The sequence below is a fragment of the Nymphalis io genome, chromosome 27, assembly GCF_905147045.1.
Source record: "Nymphalis io chromosome 27, ilAglIoxx1.1, whole genome shotgun sequence".
Classification (NCBI taxonomy): domain Eukaryota; kingdom Metazoa; phylum Arthropoda; class Insecta; order Lepidoptera; family Nymphalidae; genus Nymphalis; species Nymphalis io.
Genome location: NC_065914.1, coordinates 65,313 through 84,103, shown reverse-complemented (window position 1 = coordinate 84,103; position 18,791 = coordinate 65,313). Strand labels below are relative to the sequence as shown.

General features: G+C 38.0%; 1 long non-coding RNA gene across 1 annotated transcript; it reads left to right on the top strand.

Moving 5' to 3' along the window:
* The first annotated feature begins 10,831 nt into the window (after nt 1-10,831).
* Nucleotides 10,832-12,645, top strand: LOC126778721 (uncharacterized). Its single transcript, XR_007670225.1, has 3 exons — nt 10,832-10,919; nt 11,877-11,970; nt 12,553-12,645. It is a non-coding gene; the product is annotated as an uncharacterized LOC126778721 (long non-coding RNA).
* The last annotated feature ends 6,146 nt before the right edge of the window (nt 12,646-18,791 follow it).

The following is an 18,791-nucleotide window of genomic DNA, read 5'->3' as shown; positions in this document are numbered from 1 at the left end:
ATAAACGCGTGGTATGTAACCGACTCGTTGCCAGTGGAACGTCAATCAAACACAGGAGCAAGATGGTGACTGATTTATTGCGAATATAAAAATACCTACATACAGTTATAATATAAAACCGTCCAATAACCATCCTCAAGAATATTAAAAAATGCTCTGTTATGTCATATTCTGTTATTTTGAAAAGACCCCATTTTCAAATTCGTATTGTGTTATTTAAATTTATTGAAATATTAAATATTTTTAAACATAATCATGACGCCATTTTAAATTTAAATTTTGGCGCGATTCATATTATTGTATTGTTGTATACTTATCTTTTGTCGAAGTATTTAAATTTTGTACATTAAATCTAAATGATTTTTCTAGTTCCTGTAAGCTGATATAACTTGCTATTTTAAGTTAAATATACGTATTTATGTAACACAAACGTAAGACATTTTTAAGTGACACCATTTTGAAATTCAGAAATATTTATGGGAACAAAATTAATTAAATAATTTGCTGTTTCGTTTTTCATCTGTAAAAACAATTGTAAGTAAATATTTTAATTTATAATTTGTATGAACTAAAAATACCTAAAAAGTAATCCTACTAAAAAAATGTATATTTATAAGTGTATTTTTTACATTTACTCTATTTATCATCAAATTTGTATTTTATATATATTCCACTAAGATTCATTTTAACTTTTATCTTCTTCTTAACGACATTAAAATTTTCTTACATATCTTATTGTTTATACAATAATAGTCCTTATTACATAAATTTTAAGTACGTATTTTATTAGATCTCTTTGCCTCAAAGTATCAATTTATCCGAATTAATTTAATTTGATAAAGTAATGGTAAGCGATGAAATGATGGTGTTAAATAATTAATTGTGTATTATCTGTGGCAGTTCGCTTAGATTATTAATTAGAAACGTGTGTTTCTTTAATTTTTTAATATTGTCAGAGTAAACGGCCAGTTTTAATAAAAGTTAGCTTCGTGTCATCGATTTATGAAAATTTTAGGGTGTTATTAGACTAAATTAATCTTTTTATTTAATTATGCTTTGAATAAAACGTGTGATTGTGACTTAAAAAATAAAACAATGTTTTTTACTGACTTAGAAAAATGTTATATATTAGCAAAGATTAAAAAAATTTTTAAATCAGTCATTCAATATTAAAAAAAAATTAAAACATTTTTTAGCACATCATTAGACTATAATAAAAATAATTAAAGTATGTTGGATTTTTTATTTAAAATCTTTATAATTTAAGCTACACTTTGTAAAAAATAAATTGGCAATTATTGTGTCAACCCGCGTTCATAAGAAAGTTTCACGACAATGCGCGCTTGCTGTAACTGTAACTGTAACAGCCTGTGAGCGCTTGCTGAGTTGGTGATAATTAATCAAGTAGACTTATAAGTACATTCGAATTATTTCACAAAGGTTTAAGGCTACTAGTTGTGGATATGTGCAGATTCTACCAAGAAGAACTGAACCGAAGAATGAAACTCAATAGTAAATCTTGTAGCGTTAATCGAATTCCATCATTAGTGGTTTTCCATGACTCATTTAGTCATTTTTCCTGTTTATTTCCATAATTTATGTTTGTTTATCCTTATCCAGATCCTAGGTCATCTTTTATTTAAATTTTATTATGAATTAACAAACACACTAGGTTCACATAAACAATATTAATATCAAAATACTTTATTCAACATTGAAGCATTACACTTGCTTATTGATAGTCAAACTAGAAACTTCCACCGGTTAAAAGTAACACCCAGGAGAACGTCTTGTTGCATGTCTCTGCATTTTTGTACGAGAACCTGCATTGCGAAAAGAGCCTCTCTCGTGCCCACTCCTATTCGAAAACCAAACTGACTATCTGCGAGATGTTCGTCGCATTTAGCTCTTATTCGCTCGTGGATGATATTCAGAAATAGTTTCAATACTTGGCTCATAAGGCTAATCGTTCGAAACTCTTCGCACCTTCTTGCGTTGGTCTTCTTAGGAAGCGTAATAAAAGTTGAGGTTAGCCAGTCTTTGGGTAAGTGGCCAGAGTCGTATACCAAGTTAAAGAATTTAACCAGGAAGTTAATATTTTCGTCTTCAATAAGTTTGAGTACCTCTATGGGAACATTATCCGGTCCGGTTGATTTTCCCGTTTTAGCTTTTTTAAGAGCGTTTGTGACTTCATTTTTCAGGATAGGATATCCCTCATTTGGATCACAATTTACCGCTATGCTTCGGAAATCGTCGGTATATTGATGAAATGTATTGTTCCCATAGGTGTTTTTTTCCTGATATATCTAATATGGGAATATTATTTTCATCCGTAAGTTGGTGAGTCGTCTTTTTGTGTCCTACCAAAGATTTTATTTCCTTATGCAGGTTAAATGCATCATGTTTAGCATAAAGGTCCTCCACAAAATCACACTTGCACTGATACCAAGCATCTCTAGCATAACGAACTTCACGCCGAATTTTCTTATCAATCTCAGTATACTTGCTATTGTCGGAATTCTTGTAGATTCTCCTTTCTTCGATAAGATCATATATTTTTTCTGTCATCCAACTCTGCTTAGGAATCCAATCTCTTTTCAAGTGTGTATTATTGATGTTTAATATTTTGTTCTTCATTGAACACCACTCTTCCTCCACCGTACGCATTATCCCAGGTTTCTCATCTGCTGCCCACTCGTTTATTTCTTTCGCCACTTTATCTTGGATGTTAAGTTCTTTAAGTTTCCTCACGTCTATTGCGTGGTACTGTGTTCTCTTCTTTAGTTGTTTGAGTCTACATGATATTAACATGGTTCGGTTTGATTTTGGTACTAAGTTAATTCATACAGGTATACGCGCCGACTTCGACACACTCCGACGATGAGGTTGAGGTCATGTATGAGGATTTATCTAAAGCCATACATACCAACAAGACTCATTTCACTGTTGTAATGGGGGACTTCAACGCGAAGCTGGGCAAACGATTCGGTGATGAGTTAAAGGTGGGACCTCATGGAATTGGAGACCGCAACCCTCGGGGCCAGATGTTGGCCGACTTTATGGAGAAGGAGGGACTCTTTATGATGAACTCCTTTTTCAAGAAGCCAGGTCAGCGTAAATGGACCTGGGTGAGCCCTGATGGGAAAACCAAGAATGAGATAGACTTCATCTTGTCGACGAGAAGACAAATATTTAATGACGTCTCCGTGATCAATGCAGTCAAAACTGGGAGCGATCACAGACTCGTAAGAGGCTCGTTAAATATCAATGTTAAACTCCAGAGGTCCCGACTGATGAAGTCTACGCTCCGACCATCACCTCTTCAAATCCGAAATCCCGAAGCCTTTCAGCTTGAACTCCAAAACCGATTCGATTGCCTAGCAGACTGCGAGGAAGTGGACACATACAACGACAGGCTTGTGGAAACTGTCCGTACGGCTGGGTCTAAGACCTTCAAGACCAGCCTTACAAAAGGAACCAAAAAGATCTCTGCCTCTACCCTACGGCTTATGGAGGAAAGACGGAAAATGATTCTGACGTCCCCAGCTGATGCTGCCGGCTATCGGCTGATCAACAGACGGATTTCAAAGTCTCTAACTCGCGACACTCGCCAATTTAATACAATGCGCATTAAAGAGGCCATCGAGCGGAACAAAGGCTCTAAAGTGTTCGCCAGAGATCTGTCTGTTGGTCAGAGTCAACTGACAAGGCTGAAAACTGAGGATGACAGAATAGTCACGTCAAGATCTGAGCTGTTGGAAGAGGTTGAGAAGTTCTACGGTCAGCTGTACACGACAGCTCAATCACCTGTCAGTAGTCATGCTGCAGATCCCAGAGCAAGACTAACCCGACACTACACTGAAGATTTTCAGGACGTCAGTCTTTTCGAGATTAGAATGGCTCTCGGACAACTCAAAAACAACAAGGCACCTGGTGATGATGGTATTACAGCCGAGCTTCTGAAGGCGGGTGGTACACCGATCCTCAGGGCTCTTCAGAGGCTTTTTAACTCGGTCATTGCCAAAGGTCAAACGCCAAAAGCATGGCACAGAAGTGTGGTGGTACTTTTCTTTAAGAAGGGTGATAAAACCCTTCTGAAGAATTACAGGCCCATCTCACTGCTGAGTCATGTTTACAAGTTGTTTTCGAGAGTCATTACGAATCGTCTCGAGCAAAGGCTTGACGACTTCCAGCCACCCGAACAAGCCGGATTCCGGAAAGGCTTTAGCACCATAGACCACATACATACGCTGCGGCAAGTTATACAGAAGACTGAGGAGTATAACCAGCCACTTTGCTTAGCGTTTGTGGACTATGAGAAAGCCTTTGATTCGATCGAAACCTGGGCCGTGCTGAATTCTCTTCAAAGGTGCCAAATTGATTATCGGTATATCAGGGTGTTAAAGTGCTTGTACGAGAACGCCACCATGTCGATCCGACTCCAGGATCAGAACTCAAAACTTATCCAACTGCAGAGAGGTGTAAGACAGGGAGACGTGATATCTCCGAAACTGTTTACCGCTGCATTGGAAGATGTTTTCAAGCTTCTGGACTGGAATGGACTTGGCATCAGTATTAACGGCGAGTACATCACTCATCTTCGATTTGCCGATGACATTGTAATTATGGCTGAGACCTTGGAAGACCTCGGCACTATGCTCGATGACCTCAGCAGGGTTTCCCAACAAGTGGGTCTAAAAATGAACATGGACAAGACGAAAATCATGTCGAACATCCATGTTGCACCCACTCAAGTCAAGGTTGGAAATTCTGCACTCGAAGTTGTAGACAACTATGTCTACCTAGGTCAGACCATCCAACTAGGTAGGTCCAACTTCGAGAAAGAGGTCAATCGTCGAATTCAACTCGGCTGGGCAGCGTTCGGGAAGCTACACGATATCTTCTCATCCCAAATACCGCAGTGTCTCAAGTCGAAAGTCTTCGACCAGTGTGTGTTGCCAGTGATGGCTTACGGATCAGAGACGTGGTCGCTCACAATGGGCCTCATAAGAAGGCTCAAGGTCACTCAAAGGGCAATGGAGAGGGTTATGCTCGGAGTTTCTCTGCGAGATCGAATCAGAAATGATGAAATCCGCAGACGAACCAAAGTAACCGACATAGCCCGAAGAATTGCTAAATTGAAGTGGCAGTGGGCGGGGCACATTGCTCGCAGAACCGACGGCCGCTGGGGCAGAAAGGTTCTCGAGTGGCGACCACGAACCGGAAGACGCAGCGTGGGCAGGCCCCCTACAAGGTGGACCGACGACTTAGAACGAGTCGCGGGAAGCCGTTGGATGCGGGCAGCGCAAGATCGGCCAACGTGGAAATCCTTGGGGGAAGCCTTTGTCCAGCAGTGGACGTCTTTCGGCTGGTGATGATGAACTAAGTTAACAGGTGTATTAATGTATTTTGTGTTTATGATTACTCCCACTCCATACTTGTTGGAGCTATCCTCGGAACCAGAGTAATACATGGTGTAATTATTATCTATTTGGTGTTTACCTTTGCCTATCCATCTAATCTCACTTAGTCCCATGATGTTAATCTTCATTCGTTGCATTTCTTTGCAGACATTGTAGACATTTTCAGGACTCTTCAAGCTTCTGACGTTCCACGTTCCTATCTTCATTTGTTGTTTTTTCCACCTGGAGATTCTAAGCACCCCTGTCCCATCTAAGGGACGCCAGGAACTCGGGGCCATTTCTTTCTTAGACTTTTCCATAAAGCTGACGATAACTAGGGAATAATAGTGCAGTGGTTTCCCCTTGCCTTCTGCACCAGACATTTTAGAGGTTACTTGTACCTCAAGGTCGCTGTTTCCCTTTTTCCAATCATGGTGCGTATGGTTATACCGCCATTGATCGGTCGCCAGAGCCTCGTCTGTTATCTAGCAGGGAGCACCACGTGCAGGTGAGGTTGGAAATTGGGTCGGTTTAGATGGTAGTTCCGTTCCCCCCTTACCCCCCTTTCTTATAAAATAATATAAAATTTATAAACATATTTTATAGTAAACATACAAAAAGATTTTTTTAAATTTAACTTTTTCTAATCTGTTATGACTAATAAAAACATTAAAATGCCTTATCGGTTATCTGTTGTGATTATTTTGATAATGAAATTTGTCATTCATGTTATGTTATTGTATTCAAAAGGAATGTTACTTATCTGTTCCCAAGTCACTTTCTGTGTGTTTTTTTTAAATATATATATCGAGCAGGCATAGTGAAATACATATAACACTACCTTAAACAATAATGACTGTTTCAAACCTAAACAAGCACCACTGAATTTTCATGTGCTTAATTTGTGATTATAATTCATCTCTTGCTTCACGGTGAAGGAAAACATCGTGAGGAAATCTGCATGTGTCTGATTACACTGAAATTCTGCCACATGTGTATTCCACCAACCGGCATCGGAGCAGCGTTGTGGAATAAGCTGCAAACCTTCTCCTCAAAAAGAGGAGAGGAGGACTTTAGCCCAGCAGTGGGACATTCACAGGCTGTTACGGATTCAAAGCATGCTAATTTTATTTTTATCGTGTCAGTGAACTCTATTTTAATTTATTTATAATAAGAAAATTCACGATTGTCACGTTAAGAGTCTAAATTTAAAGAGGGTGACACTGCGAAGTACATCTATTTATATAATAATAGTTTTCGCCCGCAGCTTGACCCATGTTTGAGGGACTGAGACAGATGTATGTCCTTTGTCCTTTTCTGTTACAATGTCAGCATTTTTTCGGTCATGATAATCGGTCGAGAAGTTAAAACGTAAAAGCGTAACAAAGAAACAAACACACTTTCACATTCATAATATTAGTAAGGATTCTTTTGACCCTGTTGGTCTAGAAGCGATATATAAGGCCGCTGATCTCGAGGTCCTCAGTTCAATCCCCGGGTGGGGCTGATAGAAAGTTATTGGGTTATTCTTTTGAAAATTCTCAATAGCAGCTCGGAGTTTGGATGTTAGATGTGTGTTCATACCCGTGCCTCGGAAAGCACGTAAAGCCGTTGGTCAAGCGCTTGGACTCCCTTCGGTTGTTGTTGTATTGTTGAAACGTAAGCAATGAAGTTCTGAACAAAAATATCATCTATACTTAATATTATAAATGCGAAAGTAACTGTATGTCTGTTACGCTTTCACGGCTTAACCACCCCCCTATAACACGCGTGCGAAACTGCGAGTGTTAACTAGTATTCTAAAAGCAAAACAAAAATAAGCTTAATAAATATAACTAAATCTAAAAGTATAAGTAAGACATTCTAAAATAATTGTCTAACCATAAATCAATAAAATAACAAATAAAAAGCAAAAATCCACGCGAGTCTTGGTTCCAAAATGTCTTATACCATTCTAATCGCGCGCGGATTATACATATTTCTTCCATTTGTTGAATATTTAAATTTCATTATTGACGGACCGGTCGGCGTGGTTGGTAGACACTTACCTTTCACGCCGAAGGTTGTTGGTTCGATTCCCACCAGGACAGATATTCGTGTGCATGAACAGGTCTGTTTGTCCCTAGTCTGGGTGTAATTATCTATATAAGTATGTATTTACAAAAGAAAAGTATATATGTAGTATATCAGTTGTCTGATTTCCGTAGTACGAGCTCTGCTTAGTTTGGGATCACATGGCCGTGTGTGAATAATGTCCCAGGATATTATTATTATTCGAACAATAATGGGTAATCTAATTTTTCAGACAAAAATGAACTCGTTCTTCAGCCTCTTCGATCCGTCAGATGGCAATACGAACAGACAGAATAATAACAAAAAAGATAAAAACGATCAAGAGAACGGCAGGAAGAACCCAGACGCTCCCAAGGGTATGTACAAACCTTTGTATATATGTAATAAGTTTATTTATTGAAATAAAAACTAAAGTCGTTGCTCTGTTAAGCGAAATTTATTCTTTTTTATATCATATCACAAATTACTTCTGCAAACAAAGTATGAGTACAAATTATAATTATTTACTAACCCGTAAAAAGAAACAACATTAAAAGCTATTGCTTCAAATATTTTTTTACAATCTGAATTGTTTCTTTTTTTAAAAAAACGTCGTTAACTTTTTATTATATTAAGCCAGTGTGAATTTCTCTAATTATAGAATGACACATGACATAATGCAAAGTGTTGCCATAATAGATAATACTTGGACGTATTAAGTCGAAGTTAATGCACGTGCAATTTAAATTTAATGAAGAGCCCAAAGAGCTTCATTTACATATATATAACATACTGGCATATAAACGCACAGCCCAAACTACTGCGACATGAAAATTTGCATACGGGTTCCTTTTACGCAATAGGTTAGCACTTAGGAAGGATTTTTGAAAATTTAACCCTACAGAAGGAACTCGGGCAGGAAGAACAGAAGGAAGAAGAACAAAGTATCGCCAGCGAAGGACGTCCTAACAACAGCATGGCAGAGTTCATCACAAGAAGTACCGGAACCGTTGAATAATCAGTCGTCGATACCAAAGGTCTGTGACGAGAAAATAGGAAAGAACGTCAACGATTTGAAATCGGAAGACGATTTTAAGAAGACGAAGAGGAAACCGACCAATGATGATGAGGATGAACGAGAAGTGGGACAAAGTTTGCCGATAGAGTGTACAATGTCATCGATAAGTTGGAGAAGGTCAGGATAAAGGACGATATGTATTTAGCTGGTGATTTCAATTCCGAGGACTTGGAGAGTGACTTCTTCTACAGCTCTGATGATATGGAAGACTTCTGCGATGATACGTAAGTGATGTTTTTTGTTAATTAAAAAAAGTATTATAATTTATGTGTTGTAAAGTAGTAAAGTAACAGCCTGTGTATGTCCCACTGCTGGGCTAAGATCTCCTCTCCCTTTTTGAAGAGAAGGTATGGAGCTTGTTCCACCACGCTGCTCCTATGCGGGTTGGTGGAATACACCTGTGGCAAAATTTCAGTGAAATTAGACACATGCAGATTTCCTCACGATGTTTTCCTTCACCGTAAAGCACGAGATGAATTATAATGACAAATTAAGCACATGAAAATTCAGTGGTACTTGCCCGGGCTTGAACCCACGATCATCGTTCAAGATTCACGCGTTCTTACCACTAGACCATCTCATCTCTTATGTGTTGTAATTTTGTTTAATTATACGTTTTTTCTTAAGGCTTTGCTTGCTTTCCACGGTATGGAAGAGCAAGAAACAATAACATATCTATTCGCTTCACCCGGAATTTCAATCAAGGCTTTATATTTAAGCTCATTAACTAACATCTAGATTAAAAGAGTCAATTAGTTTCAGAGATGTAGAATTAGGATTACAGTGTTAATGTACCAGGAGATCATAAACAGTGAGTCGGTCTCACCGAACGATTAGATTAAAAGATTCAATTAGTTTCAGTTAGGATTACAGTGTTAATGTAACAGGAGATCATAAACAGTGAGTCTGTCTCACCGAACGATTAGATTAAAAGAGTCAATTAGTTTCAGTTAGGATTACAGTGTTAATGTACCAGGAGATCATAAACAGTGAGTCGGTCTCACCGAACGATTAGATTAAAAGAGTCAATTAGTTTCAGTTAGGATTACAGTGTTAATGTACCAGGAGATCATAAACAGTGAGTCGGTCTCACCGAACGATTAGATTAAAAGAGTCAATTAGTTTCAGTTAGGATTACAGTGTTAATGTACCAGGAGATCATAAACAGTGAGACGGTCTCACCGAACGATTACATTAAAAGACTCAATTAGTTTCAGATAGGATTACATTGTTAATGTACCAGGAGATCATAAACAGTGAGTCGGTCTCACCGAACGATTAGATTAAAAGAGTAGAGATTAGATTAAAAAAAATCTTTGATATCACACAACGGTTATTAATTGATATAAAACAAACACTTTATTAGGAAAACATTTTCCTTGTTCGAAATATTTTATTAAATCACGAAGGTTTTAAAAATATGCTAATTTTGACTGTTAACGCTGATAAAACGCAACCACGAGCTACAGTGTGTGCTTTCATACAGACCCTGTGGTCTTGACAGCTCAACGCCACGAGGTAATTCATTTTATAACACGGATTAAAAAAAAACAATAGTGTTTTTATATGTCGTTTAAGCAATATATATGTATATTCAATTTGAGCGTATAATACAAACAATTTTATTGAGGTTGTGCTCGTGAAATATATCGATGCGATGCTCGTAGTTCCACTCGGGGCCGATAGGTGGCGCCGTTTCGAGTGACGTACAACGTTAAGCGGCATGTCAAAAGCATAATAATGCCCCGGATACACACGTGTGAAGCTGTTAGTTAGCGAATCGTTTAATTAAAATGAATTTTGATAGGCGGTTGACATTCAGCGAGATATTTTTTTTTTATAGAATAGGAAGGCGGACGAGCATATAAGCCACCCGATGGGAAGTGGTCATCTACGTCCATAGACATTGGCATTGTAAGAAATGTTAATCATCGCTCACATCATCAATGCGCCACCAACCTCGGGAACTAAGATGCTATGTCCCCCGTGCCTGTATTTACACTGGCTCACTCACCCTTCAAACCGGAACACAACAATACCGAGTACTGCTGGTCTGCGGTAGAATATCTGACGAGGCACCCCCTCGTACCCGGACGGGCTCGAACAAAGCTCTCCCACCAGTAAAAATATATCGTATTGTCACCCCGACACCTCAACACGTGCCCCCCCCGCAGCTGAAGTGGTGGCTGCGCTCGGGCGGCGGCGCGGCGGTGTACGTGGTGGGCGTGCGCGACTGCGGCGCGCTGCGCGGGCTGCGGGCGGGTGCGCTGCGGGCGTCGCTGCGCGCGCTGCGAGACATGGCACGCGCGCTCGGCGCCGCGCTCGTGGGCGCGCGGGCCCGCCGCGTGGCGCCCGCGCGCGCCGTCGCCGAGGTGTACATCCGCAAGGTGGGCACGCCTGGAACTGGTACACCGAGGGGCCGCGAGGCCGCGATCGAGACGGAGATGGTTTGTCGATGTGTGCTTATAACGTTGCCATAGTACCCGCGTTCCCTGTTTTGGGAGATTTTCGGTACTTAATTAAAACTAAATAGGGATATTAAATTTTACTTTTTAATGTTTATTATACATTTTTTAATTATAATATTTTTTTGTTTTCCTCCTACACCCGAAAACCGTTGCATTGTTTGTTTTTGTTTCCGTTATCAATAGTACTTCGGCATCTTTATATGGTACTGGATTAGTGTTCTCCTCATAAAGAATGGTTGCACATATATTTCTATATTACCCTCTTAACTCGGAATCTAATAATATTATAAATTCATGAAGAATGTTAAATCATGTTGTCGTTAGAAAACTATAAATAGGATAACGAATAAATTAAAATAACATATATACATATAACGAAGCACTTTAGTTTATTAATGGACGCCGTATTTATTTGTTTCATTGTCGACGAGTCGATATTTTTTATCGAATATCGGGACTTTTTTTAGCCGATGCTGGCAGCACTCACATGATAAATAATTATAGGTTATGAATAATAAAAACTGGAAAATCATATTATCTTTAGGATTTTAATGCGATATAAGGTTCCGTCATGCTATGGCATAAATAAACATCACTGAGAAACTATATTATCTGTCGCTTTAACATGAAATAATACGACACTGCACCATTGTATAACCATCGATATGATATAAGGATTGTTTCTCGGCCTTTTCACTGGATTAGAATCGTTTTCTAACATAAATATAAGCGAAAATTGAACATAAAACACAATGAACGCACCAACTGTCAAGTTTCAACAAACACCAAAACTGGTTACACGATAAGGGTCAAAAGATTTGATAATTCTATCTCTGTCTAAACCTGTCTACGCTACAGTACGTACTCGGTTCGCAGCTGGCGGACACGCAGCAGAGCGTCGAGCTGCGGGTCGCGGTGATGGGGGCGAACGAGGCGGGCAAGTCGACGCTCATAGGCGTTCTCACTCAAGGTACGTTCGTTATTATCTTGTTGAAGTCGTGAATTTTAGTAACTAAATTAAATATTGAGTATTTAATTACAGGCACAAGGGACATAACATCTTAGTTCCCAAGGTTGGTGGCGCATTGGCGATGTAAGCGATGGTTAACATTTCTTGCAATGCCAATGTCTATGGGCGTTGGTGACCACTTACCATCAGGTGGCCCATATGCTCGTCCGCCTTCCTATTCTATAAAAAAAAATATTTATAAGGCTTCGTATCCAGAAGTTTTTATTCGATTATCATGTAGAGATCCTATACGTGTGTACTCGTAATAAGGAGATGACGCCTTATCCCAGCTGTGGGTAAAAATGCTGTTACATTTTTAAACAAATTAAATGATACCTACTCAGTCGGGACAAAAACCGACTTTGTTAATATTATATTGTAATATCATTTATTTTATCCTCAGATAAATATTTTATGGTCAAGAAACTTAGTTGTAATGACAATGGCAGTATAAAATTTGATCTTAAAATTGTAATGACGTCATTGGTTGATGGTATGTGAGCTGTTTGTAGTGCGCAATACAATAGTTTTTCTTTTCTACAGGTGAACTCGATAACGGTAGAGGGAGCGCTCGCCTGAACATGTTCAGGCATTTGCACGAAATGAAAAGTGGTAGGACGTCCTCGCTCAGCCACGAGATACTCGGCTTCGATGCTCAGGTGCGTTAATGATTATTTTGACGTTTATTTAAATTAAGAACAATCCCCCACCCACTTGCAAAGCCCGGGCAAACACCACTGCACTTTGATGTGCTTAATTAATGGGCACATTGTCAGGAGATCTGCTTTTATGGGATGAAGTATTGCTATGTATATCCATCAACCCGCATTGAAGCTGCAAGTTAGAGCTCCAAATCACAAGTGGAGTAGGAATAATAAGTAAATAGAAAAAAAAAGTAAAAGTAAGTTGTACGCTAGAAGTGAGATTTGGAAGCGTGTAAAGACATTGTTTGCGCCTGAACTCTCTAATTTTCACCCTGGGATTATGTAAATGTCTATGTCCCACTGCTTGGCTAATCCCTCTTCTCCCTTTGATGAGGAGCTTATTCCAATACGCTGTTCCAATTTAGTGGTGCTAATCTGGGTTTTAACACGCTATCATTGGTAACGATTTACACATTCTATTCACTACCATCTCGGTTCTCAATAGGATTAAGAGTGTGTGGGAATAGAGACTGTCTGTGCTTGCACGCGCACACAAGTACCATTATTAGTCCCGTGCAGTTGTCTAAACCGTTCGTATCCGTAACAGCCTGTGAATGTCCCACTGCTGGGCTAAAGACGGGTTGGTGGAATACACATGTGGCAGAATTTCAGTGAAATTAGACACATGCAGGTTTCCTCACGATGTTTTCCTTCACCGTCAAGCAGAGATGAATTATAATCACAAATTAAGCACATGAAAATTCAGTGGTGCTTGCCCGGGTTTGAACTCACGATCATTGGTTAAGATTCAGGCGTTCTTACCACGGGGCCATCTCGGCTACAAGTTGTCTAAACATCTTTATCTAGTTTTCATACTCATTTTTCAATTATATTAATCTTTGTAAAAGCTTCCGTTATTCTATTATCCAGTTGTATGATGGCGTATGTTACACCCCGTTAACGATAGATGGCGCTCATTCGAAATGTCACATTCCTGAATCGCGCTGTCTAGATATTCGCTACGGAGTGTATATAGTGTAGAAGTGATTGTTTTTGTAATCTAATAAATTGTAGTTTCATTTACCTAATCCCAGGTATCAGTGTTGCAGAACTATCGATAGTTTGACCTCGAAAACTATTATCGACAGTACTTCCGAAAGTATCGTCTTGTTTCAATATTGTCGATATTATCGATAGTTACTATAGCTCTCTGTTCACAATACTATTGATAACTCGTTTGCCTGCCTGAGAGTTAGGGAACAGAGAGTACACCTGTGTTTGCGCACACACTTGTGCACTATAATATCTCCTGCGTAGTTGGCTAATCTCTCTTGAGATTGGCCGCCGTGGCCGAAATCGGTCTGGAGGACATTATTATTATTAATACTATTGATAACAGCAATCCATAGGTATTCATTCGATAGTAACGATTTAATAAAACTTCATTAATAATAGTGTTGTTACTGGGCCTACTACATTACTTATCTTGAGAAAGCAATAATAATATAATAATAAAAATGATAACCCCACCGACGTATCTTTACATTGCCGACGTGGTGGGGCTTGTGCGCTTCAATGATTCTTAGGGCTATGCCAATAGATCTATTCATGTTGGATTGGCCTAAGATGAGAAGACAGACCAAGAGAGATACAACCCAAGCCAAGGTGGAACAGCGTACGCCGAGGGCTCCATGGCTAAGGGGGTGCTTAGTCGTTAGTATGCGAACTTTAGAGACAAGGGGACCTCTAATTTAATTTACCCTTATCGCAGTGAATGCAGGGCTCTGCTGTGATTGACTTTTATGTCCCTAGCTACTCGTGGGAATAATATGATAACTAGGTCTAAAACTAAAAAATATATACAGGCGAACGTGCCATCCTTTAAATCTTTATTATCCTTTAAATCTTTATTTCATCCTCTAAATCTTTATTCCCATCAATACCCTCTTCATCACCAATTTTGTATGCATCTTCACCAAATTCATCATCAACCGGTGCTCAACTGGCGGATGTTGCACAGGAGATAAATTTTGTCAGTGAACCTGTGCCAACCACCAGTGGCGTAAAAAAACGTAAAAAATGGAGTATGGAAATGAATAAGTTCATCCTACGTACCTACCTATATCTTACAAATTTAGAATCAGACACAAATTCATATCTTTCTTCATTACATATAAAATTTATAGATAAATATCCACATATGGAAGTAAGCAGACAGAGAATTGGTGACCAACGTAGAGCTATTATACAAAAGAAATTATTATCACAAGAAACCATTGATCAGATTTACGATGAAGTTAAAACAGAATTGCAAGTAATCCAAACTCAGATACAACAAAACGCCACAAATCTTAAAACATCCCTTAACACACTAACAGGAAAACGTATGAAATGGACAAATGAATGCAATGAAGCAATTATTAGGATTTATTTCGAAATAACACAATTAGAGACTAATAAGACCGCTTATAGAAAACGTTTGTATGAAGAGTTTATAAACTTATACCCAGAGTTTATACATATTACAGAGAAAAGATTAGCGGATCAACGAAGGGCAATAATAAATAATAAATATATTAAACAAGATAGATTAACACTGATTAAACAACAAGTAGCAGATGAATTACATTATACACACACACTAACGGAAGACACAGATAATGAACATTTACAAACAACAGAACAAAGTAATATTACACACTACGATGCATTCAAATCTAATTCAGAAACAAACTCACAAGCTAGGAAAATGCAAAACACTACAGTTACATGCACTGATTCCGTTACATCAACCCCTATCGATGAACAAAACATAGAAAGTATCACCCACGATCATGATGTGACCTTAGAAGTAAACACTGAAATAGAGAACACATTCGTTCATGCTCTAGAACATTTTTGTGATACTGAACCAACTAGCAGACCATACATTCCAAATCAAAGAACTTCTAAAAAGTTTTCATTAATAATGAAATACATAGATACGATGATACTGACAAAATTTGTAAACACTGATACTGATTTTATCACTCTACAGACAATAATTTACTGTGCAGCATGGACAGCAGCTAAATGTAATGGGGCAAGAATGACATTCTTAACACAAAACAACCACCAAAACAAATCATACAGAAAACCTAGTTGGCAAAGAAGATAAGAAAATAAAATAAGGAAGTTGCGAGCCAATATAGGCAGGTTAACACAATTTATTAGAGGAAATAGAAACCGAAAAGTAGTAGCTGCAGTAGAACTCATAAAGACACAATATCAATCACACGCACAATATGAAAATACAAACACGCATATAGAACACTTCTTAGATACCTTAAAACAGAAACTCAATGCAGCAGCTAGTAGACTTAAGAGATATTTGACGTGTACTGCCCGTAAAATAGAAAACAAAACATTTGCTAACAATGAAAAAATCTTCTATAGAATTTATTATCTAACTGCAAAGATAATGAGCAAAATCTAGAAATACCTCCCCCTGAAATATTTCGACAATTCTGGGCTAAGACATGGGAAAACCCCATAGAACATAATGAACATGCAGACTGGGTTAACGAAATAACTACACATATTCCAGAGATGGAGTTCAACTTCATACCAATAGAAACATTTATAGATGTCATCAAACGAATGCACAATTGGAAATCCCCAGGCTCAGACAATATTCACAACTATTGGTACAAGAAATTTAGTAGCATACACTCATACATACATAAGTACTTAAATACATTCATTCAATCACCACATTTACTACCGAAATATATAACACATGGAATCACATACTTAGTACCTAAAGATAAACATGATACCACAAATCCAGATAAATACCGACCAATAACTTGCTTACAAACCATATATAAAATTTTATCAGCTTGCATAAGTGAAGAAATATACAAACATTTAACTAAACATAATATACTAGCCGAACAGCAAAAGGGGTGTAGAAAAAATAGCCAAGGTTGTAAGGAGCAGCTTACTTTTGATGCAATCATTTTAAGTAGTGCGGTAAAATCAAAATCAGATATCCATACTATGTTTATTGATTATCAAAAAGCCTTTGATTCAGTCCCGCATAGCTGGTTATTGTATGTCTTAAAATTGTATAAAATAAACCCAACCCTCATATCATTTCTTCAAAATTCTATGCAAAACTGGCAAACTGTATTAAAAATAAAACAATCGTCCATGAAATCTCTAACTACTGAACCAATTCGTATCCAACGAGGAGTTTTTCAAGGAGACGCTCTGAACCCCCTCTGGTTTTGCTTGGCCTTAAATCCTCTTTCACTCTTGTTAAATAAAACCAGGATTCACACTTTACGGTAATAACACCCAATATAACTTATCACACCTCATGTACATGGACGATATAAAACTTTACTCCACTGACAAAAACACGCTGCTTGAGTTAGCAAGCATTACGGAACAGTTCTCCAAAGATATTCATATGAAATTCGGTGTCGACAAGTGCAAAATTCTGTCAATCTCGAAAGGAAAAATCCTTAATAATAGCTACACACTCGAAACTGGTGAACAAATTGAACCAATGGATGAACTAAGCACATATAAATACCTTGGTTTTAAACAATCTAGGCAAATACTACAAACTACGACAAAACAAGAACTGCTTACAAAATTCTCGCACCGATTAAATCTCGTATTAAAGACACACCTTAACTCTAAAAACACAATAAAAGCTATTAACACATTTGCCATACCCTTACTTACGTACTCTTCTCTCGGAATAATACAATGGTCAAAAAGTGACATAAAAAAATTGCAGCGAACTATAAGCAATCACTTCACTAAATATAGGAAACATCCAAAATCTTGTATTCAAAGGCTCACACTACCACGCAAAGAAGGAGGAAGGGGATTAATAAACATACAAAATTTACACAATAAGCAGATACTCTCACTCAGAGCATACTTCCATGATAAATCCGAACACTCACCTCTACATAGACACGCAACAGAAATAGACAAAAAGCTTACACCATTAAACCTACATGACAAAAACACTCAAGTAAACGAACATATCATAAGTACACAACAACAAATGTTTGCATGGACTGAAAAAACACTGCATGGGAGGCACCGAGCCTATTTGAACCAACCCCACGTCGACAAAGAGAAGTCGAACGAATGGCTCAAACGAGGTGAACTGTTCCCTGAGACCGAAGGTTTTATGCTCGCCATTCAAGACCAAATAATAGAAACTCGTAACTATAGGAAGTACATAATGAAGGATAATAATCAACCTACTGACTTATGTAGACAATGTAACGCAGCCTCTGAAACTATTCAGCACATAACGGGGGCTTGCAAATCTCTCGCACAGACCGATTATAAGCATCGACATGATCAAGTGGCTGCAATCATACACCAACATTTAGCATACAAATATAAACTTATAACAGAAATGAATCCATATTACAAATATAAACCGGAAAGTGTATTAGACACTAGAAACCACAAAATCTACTGGGATAGAACAATAATAACTGACAAAACTATCTGTTATAATAGACCAGATATTACCGTTCATGATAAAATCAATAGAATCGTTTATCTTATCGATATAGCCGTTCCTAATTCACATAACATACAAACCACAACATCTGAAAAGTTAAGTAAATATCAAGATCTCGCCATAGAAATTAAAACGCAATGGAAAGCACAAACAGTACACATAGTCCCAATAGTCCTATCATCCACAGGTATCGTGCCAAAATCCTTGACACGAAGTCTGAACACCTTACAAATGCCAGCGTATATCCTCCATATACTTCAAAAAGCCATAATCCTTAACACCTGCCGTATCACCCGAAAGTTTATATCATCATCCACTTTATCATCAACGTTTTTAATATAAGCAACACTCCTTAACGCTTGGCTGCAGCCCGCGTTTTCGGTTTAAACACTTCGAAAGAAGAGAAACTTTAAAAGTTAAATAGAAATAATAATAATAATAATATTGGACATTATTCACACACGGTCATCTGATCCCAAATTAAGCAGAGCTTGTGTTATGGAAACCAGACAACTGATATACTACATATACTACTTTTCTTTTGTAAATACATACTTATATAGATAATTACACCCAGACTCAGGACAAACAGACAT